Source organism: Apteryx mantelli, chromosome 1 (genome assembly GCF_036417845.1).
Source record: "Apteryx mantelli isolate bAptMan1 chromosome 1, bAptMan1.hap1, whole genome shotgun sequence".
In the NCBI taxonomy this organism is placed as follows: Eukaryota; Metazoa; Chordata; class Aves; order Apterygiformes; family Apterygidae; genus Apteryx; species Apteryx mantelli.
Window position 1 is genome coordinate 179,188,191 of NC_089978.1, and position 7,813 is coordinate 179,196,003.

Genomic DNA, 7,813 nt, shown 5'->3' on the forward strand with positions numbered 1-7,813 from the left:
AGGATTTCATCTTTCATCAATTTTTCCCCTAGTAAGAAATTCTGGAGTAGTATCATTTCCTTATTTCTTACTAGGATTTTTGATTTTAGCTTCTTTCTTGTGTTTTTAGGGCCTTTTTGGTTGTTGAACTAGAAGGATCTTTGTTCAGAACACCTAATATTTTTCCTTAATGGCTGAGGAATGGTTTCCTCCGTGGATCGTGTTTCTAGTTTTTCAGGAGGAATCTTTGATTCCATAGAAGCAGAGTGTTTTAGTGCGTGAACACACCCTCGGTGATGCAGTTACAGATGCTGCAGCACAGCAATGGCACCCACTTCCTTTCCTTATAGCCAGAATGTTGACTCAGCCCATACTTTAGCTATCCCAGAAGTAATTACATACAAATAATTACATTTCTATTTACTGTGGTGTAAAACTGGAGTCACTCTACTGCATGTCTAATACTTCACTATCTACATCATATTCATCACTGTAGCACATAAGCAAATAAAAAAAAGAAAGAAAGCGTGTGAAAGTACTAAAATCTCTCTTTCAAAAGCGACTGTGGCATAGTGTAGAGAACTAAATTAGCTTCAAGTGAGCCAAGGCAGCATGCATCTTTTTATGGGTTAACATACCTGGCAAAGCAAAGGGACTCATGTAGAACTTGGTGTTGCCACTACTAGTCCCCTTCCCACACCTTGCTTACATAGCTCTGTTATCTGCATAGCTCATTTATCTCTGAGACAGGCTGCAATCCAACTTGAAACAAAACAACCATCACCTAAAGGTTTCAAATGTGTTTTGGCATCATATTCCCATTAAACTACTGGAAATTGCATGCAGTTTAGGATTTGGCCCATAGGAATCCACTGAAAAGTGATGGGATGAAGCACGAAGATTCCTTGGGGCAAGGTCCTGAGGAGACGGCATGGGAACAGTGATGCAGGCTCAGACGTGTAAAGCTCTCATGTCCCAAAGGCTGCACCTGCAAAGGTACTTAAGCACCTAATTCCCATTGACATCAATGGGAGTGAGTCAACCCAGTAATTTTGAGCATCTGGGTTCAAACCTAGTTTTGAAGTCACTTGTGGCTAGTTTTTAAAGACATAAAGTTGCCTAATATGCTGATATGTGCCTAAGGGTATTTTCAACAGTGCCTGCATAATCTCTCTCAAAGAAAAACTCAGTGAATTCCTATCCTCATGATTAGACACCTTGGAAAATCTAGGCTTCACTTGCAAATTGGGGCTTCAGATAAATCACTTAAATCCAGATTCTCAAAACCATTAAGATGTATAACTGCCACTGCAAGAAGGGAAGTGGAAGGCCCAGATAAGTGTGAGGATCTGGCCTGTAGGGACTCCTGGAATTTTCACACATATTATCCCTTTTTACCAAATAGCTAACTACAGTCTGTGATTTCACATTTGCAATTTAGCAAATTTCTGAATTTAGGGTCCTCACTGACCTCCATTGAAGTTGTTGGAAATACTTGCACTGACATTCCCACTAATGAGAACTGGATTTGGTCTTTAGGGAGTAAAAGAAGTAAGGTAGGGGAGTTTTACATTACTAAATAATTATTTGAAGGAATGATTGCAGCAGTCAGAATTCATGAATTCATAACCACCAATATGTTTTTACAGAAAAAGTTTAAGACACTTCATTTAATCTTCACAGTTCTGGAAGCCATTCACTTCTCGATAAATTGATTGTTCTTGGCAATCAAGCATTCTACATGTGCCAAAGAGATTAAAAAAAATAAATTAAAGCCAACAATAGAGCAGCATTATGTCAAGACTTATTTTTAAAAGAGAGATAATGAGATATCATTGTATTGTACTTTTTGGTAGAATTTTTAATATTTTTTTCTATCACATTCAGCACAGGAACTATTTTTAAAAACCAATTAATTTATCATTGCCTCTCTCTACAACATTATTCTGACTTTAGAGATGTGGAACTTGAAGCACAGAAAAAACTGTTTCTCTGAAATCAAACATGACACCTTACAGTAGAGCCAGAAATTTCAGTGTCTCCTGCAGCTTATTGCATGATCTTAACCACAAGTTCATCGCTATTTTCTGTACTTCATTTATGATGAGATATTCAAACCACCTCAACAGTTTGGACTTCTAATTTGATTTGTACCCCCTAGTCACCTAGGCAATTTTTTAATTCCCATACATAATTTACAATAGGAGTATGCTACTCCTGCTTCTTAAGTAATAATTAATGTTCTAATAATAGAGTTGTATCTGATGTCCTTCTTCCTAGGGCTAAGGCTTGCTGAATGAAGTATACAATGACTTTTTTAATAAGAAGATGCACTGTGAACTCATTGGAGCTTCTAGATGAAAGGAAACAGTTCAGAAAAACAGCATCCCTTTATAGTTCTTGCAGTACCACTAAGAAAGTTTAACACCAGCACTGTTCAACATGGAAAGAACAATATATTACTCATGAGTGTACTTATATTTCACAAGGTAATTTTAAGGAGTCTGCTACTTAATGTAATGTGCATCCTGCTTAAGAAGCAAAACACATTAGAGGAATAAAATTGCCAACAGCACCACTGCTCCAGAGGAACAGAAAAAAGTTTTGAACTGCCTTGATATGCACACACTTTTACTCCTTGGAGCTTCAACACCACTTAATCAATGGGTGCTTTAAGCATGCTGCAAGTGCAGGCTTCATCCCCAAGGTACTACCCTGCATCCACATTGGGAGCCAGTGCTGTTTCTATCAAAGAAAATGAACCAATGGCAATAACACCGGGACATTTTTGCCACCTCTTCCCAGCAGCTGTAGGGCTGCTGTGTAGATTTTGATAACCAACAAATGCAAATGCTTTGGAGTTTGCTGTAATTGGGTGCTGCTGCGTTAACCCTCTTAAAAGCAGCAAGTATCACCTAACAGCTTGATGTTAAGTGTTTCAAGGTGATTGCTGCTACCCTGTAGTGGGAAAAACAGGATGGGATTGAAGGACTGGAGCCTTCTTTCTGAGCAGCAGACTGGAAAAAAAGAAATGCATCCTTAAAGACAGCTCCCCTCCTGCCTGCTCACTCACCCAGTTACCTGTGTTCCCAGCACTTTGCTTTTGGCAGGAAGGTCCTCTCCTCTAAAACTCCCATTCAAACTACCAAACAAGTAAAAATGGCTCTGTTTACCTTCCAGCATTTTCTGGCTATTTATTTCAACCTGAGACAGTCACCTCAGTGAAGGAGTATTTCATATCAAGGCTCTTTCTTTTATGTGTAATAATGGAAATAATACCCACGAATGAGTCAAAAGAAGCCTAAATTATTTTTCCAAGTCCAAGTGACGGTCCCATGGCTCTCAAAAGAAGCAGCGTTAGGTCTTTGTATGTGTGTATGTACAGCATTGTCTGAAGTGCACGAGGATCATCTTAGTCCTTGACTAAAATATAGTTCTTTATGTGTAAAATACATCGTCCTGGGTTTTGGTAAGACGACAGCTATCTCACAGGATGAAAAAGATGCAGTGTTCTCTGGAATGACCAGAATTTTTTTCTTTTCATAATTACAACTGCAAAAATGGATACAGAATCAGGGCAAAACTCCGGTAACTTGCTCACTAACAAAAAAAACCCACCTGAACATCTAACTAATGACTGTCAACAGACAGACTATGTAAAATGAAAAACAAAAATGTTTGATTCGGCTACACAATCACAGCAGGTTGAAACAACAGTTTTCCTAAAACACTTGAACATACGCTACAATGGCTGGACTTAACTTCATGAAAAAATGGTTTTTAAATGCTAAACGCTTTATATCCTAGTCTTACACAGGAGAACTCTTATGGCTTTAGCAGAGTTCAGGAGCCCAGAAGGCTCAGCTGCTCCGTTCCCTATAAAAGTGATTGTGCAAATCCATTTCTGACACCTGGTTTATTTAGGCGGCTCTTACACTCCACATTTAGGAAAGCAACCTCTAGAGAAATAAGTGTGTCCAAAACAAAGAAAACCTATAATTACTTCTGTGCCCTCAGCTGTATCAGAATGCATCTCCTGCAGGTTTAAAATTCATGAGAAGAAGAAAGATCAGAAGAATGATCTGAAGCCTGAAGTCATTTCTCAGCTGGGAGCTTCCTGGCAAATTGTGCTACTCCATGACCATGAAAATAACAAAAACGTGTGTCCATGTGTAGGCAAGGATGCGGAGGGCTCCGAGCACTGCTTATGTACAAAAGGGTGTTATGGTAACTCCTGAATATTACTTGAGTTTAAATCAAATAACACTTGCTACAAACTGGCCTATATAGGTAGATATAATCCCATGGGTAAAGCATATGTCTAGGAGATAGGAAATTCCTATTATTTCCTACCCTGAGTCTGAACCTTCCTGGCTCTGTGATTGATGCTTCACCTTACGAACACATGCTATGGCTGTCAGTAGGTCTGCCAGGAGTACTTCGACTGGAAGATCAGAAGGATGGTCCAACTTTGTGCCTTTTCATCTTTCTTACCATTATCAAGAAAGAGTTTAAGTGCTGTATTTAACAGAAGTCTGTAGCTAATAAGGCAAGCTCCTTACAGCCTGGTGTTCCACAACAAAATATTATTTAGCAGCTTATGTAAGCTGGTGCCCAGGGTGAACGTTCAGTGGCTTGAGACTCTGTTTTCCAAATAGCCCGTGCCTGTCTTGTTCAAGCTTTACCCTCTTTTCATCGTCTCTCTCTTTAATTTCCAGCTTGCAACCCCCCCCCAAAAGACGTCAGCCCCTAAGCCTGCTCTAATAGATGAATATCGTACCAGGTACAGCTGGAATGGGAAGTCACACACATAGGACAGGTAGAGAGATGTATTCAGGAGTACACAAGTTTTCATTTAGTTATTAGTGGAGCTAATATAGTGTCATAGGGGTATAAAGCATAGGTAGGCTGACCTATGCTTTATAAGAAAAAGGTTTTAAGATTATTTAAGAAAAGCAGTGCATTTCTGCTAGGGCCTTTTCAGAAATCAAGAGTTCTGTCATTCACCACAGCACTTTCATGAGTTTCAGGATTGATTCTCCCCTGACTTAATCCACGTTTATGCCACTATAATGCTGTAATTTTCAGTAAAAGATTAGGAATAATACCACCTTCCAGGTCAGGCTCCTCTTCCCTAAAGGATATGCTACTTTGTCTAACTCTTATTTTAAAAATTCATATAAACCCTCCACTCACACTCCCTAGGCGCTGATACACAAATTGAATTTGCGCTAATCACATTTTTCTAAATCTTGCAGTTGGATTTGCACAGACACACACACCGAACTGGCTTAAAATGGCTGCTTCACCTACAGAGAGTATCTAGTAGCTGATTTTCACCAGTGGCTTTTACAGAGTTGGGTACCTATCAATTTGTGCTTTTGAAAATCTTCCCTCTGGTGGTAAAAATCTTCAGGCAAAGTCGGAGGTCGATCACTCCATGCTTAAATGTTTATAGCCTGATAAAACTTTGGTACTTATAAAGATTATCTCAAGCTTAAAAAACTTGTTGCTAGGGACACATATATTATAAAAACCTCTAGTAAATACACTTGCCATGATGTGTCACTGATACTTCAACTTTAGATGTTCTTCTTCCCCTACACCAAAAATATCCAAATCTCTCCTGTGTTTGGTGATACATCATCAGCAAGAGGCTGGAGGAAATACTTTTTTTCCTAACTAATAAAAAAAGAATTAGTTCATTAAGTTGCATTTGGCTGTGTTTATACGTTGCTGACAAAACACACAGAATATGAAGATACGATTACGCACTGCTCAGTTTGTGTTACTTGATGGAAGACATGGTGGATAACTTGCTTATGGGTGACCTCCACTGTGAAATTCTTTTCCTGCTATTTAGTGTGACCAGATCTACAATATTTTTCACTCAGAGAAAATTATATGAGCCGAGACATGTCAGCTGTGGAAAGGATACTTGCAGCATCGAGAGATGGAGAAGTCCATAACAGACAGACAAATCACTCTGACGAAGTGTGCATTTTTGATTGTATACAAAATTTTAACAAGGGACCTCAGGGAGATCCCCTTATCCCTTCAACATATTATTGGTTTTCATGATTTAATGGCAAAATGTGATCCAATGCTCTAGAGAGACTTAGATTTTAATGTATTTCAATAGTTTTTATTTGATCAAGAGGGAAAGGAAGGGAATGGGAAAGGGGAGTGAATGGGAAAGGGGAGGAAAGGCTCAAATAATTGAATCACGAGCACATAATTATTCTCTTGTTCAATGGTAGGTCTGTGCAAATTATATACATTTCTTCTGAGACATTTCTGCAGCTTTTTTTTCTCCAGTTTTGCATATATAAAACATTTAGTTTTCACAGTAGTAAAAAATTAAACTGCAACATTTAAAAAAAAAGAATAGGCTTTTATGAAAATGAGACCGGCTGTATTTTTTGCAACAAGGTGCATCAGCTCAAATTCCATATCTTGGCCCATTGACTAGAAAGTTTTGCACAATTCTGGAAGAAATTATCTTCCATTGTAAGGATAAAGTGTCTAAGAATATTTTCAAGGGCACCTGAAGACGGAATTGCCCATAGATTTATATTCACTAAATTGTAGGTCCAGCAAAAAGACCCTGCATTAGCTACCATATACTTTGCACTGAGAGTAACAAACCACTGGCTTAACTTGAAGAACACTCAACCAAGGGACTGTAACAGCAAACTGAAAGAATGGAAAATGGAACAGACCAAGCTGAAACAACAGTCTCGGATGACAGTCCAGCATTTGATGCTTTAGATCTTTTAGAAATTCTGATTGACAGAACTTGAGCTTTCTTAGAAAGTCAAGCTGAGACTAAAATTACCAAAAGCATTAAGAATTTTGGCTGATGAAGACATTTTGATCTTGAGGCATCCCTGGAACCGTTTGTCTGTCCTTTTTCTAACAAAAAATGTTAAATGTGCTCAACACAAAGTAATGATGTGGCACAGTTCTCACGACGAAGTATGGGGAAAGGGGAATAAAGGAGTCACCATAATGAATGTGACATAGTGTGAAGGCTGAGCATGACAGGACCCTAAAGAAGGCTAAGGCAAAGAAGGACACAATATAAACACAAATCAGTTATTTTTGGACCCGAGCCCAGGGATGCAGGCAGGGAGAAAGGAATGTGTCTCAGCGAAAAAAGAATCTATGGCTGCGGCCATCACAGCTGCACTCCTGCTTCTCAACTAAGCCCTGAGAACAGCATACAAACAAAAGTTCATTTTAAATGGCTAAAGAACATCTTGGATGGGATTAAGAGAACAAAAAATCAAGCAACTCAAGAGCAACAAAGCAGCCATCTAATACCTAGTGGGTTCACTTGACTTCAGCATCATCTGACTTGTGCTTAAAGACTTATCTTCTTTATTTTTTTAATTGATCCTTGTCAAGCAAAATTCAATTTTCTTATTTTTGCAAGTGATGATGGAAATGCCTAATGATATAACATGGCTATTGCAAATCTATTATTTAGGTCATATATAGAAACTTTATAGAAATGGATATGTCAAAAAAGGAAACGCTTTAATAAGCTGTGCTTGGCACCTATGGCTTCTATGTGATTTCTGCAATGAACATGGAGAACCTGAACAAATTGAGTCACCAAGGAATTGCAGGACTTTTTTTGAAAAAATATCTAAATTACTGTTTTATATATGTCACCCTGTGTATATCTTAACATTAGAATAAGAACATTTTATACTAGTACTCTTTTATTGCCTGGTATCATTACAAAACTTAGCCGTTTCAGTATCTTGTGACGCAAGCAATAAAGTGTCACTTTTTCAGACGAAAACCCCAAAGCAAAAGAAATTAC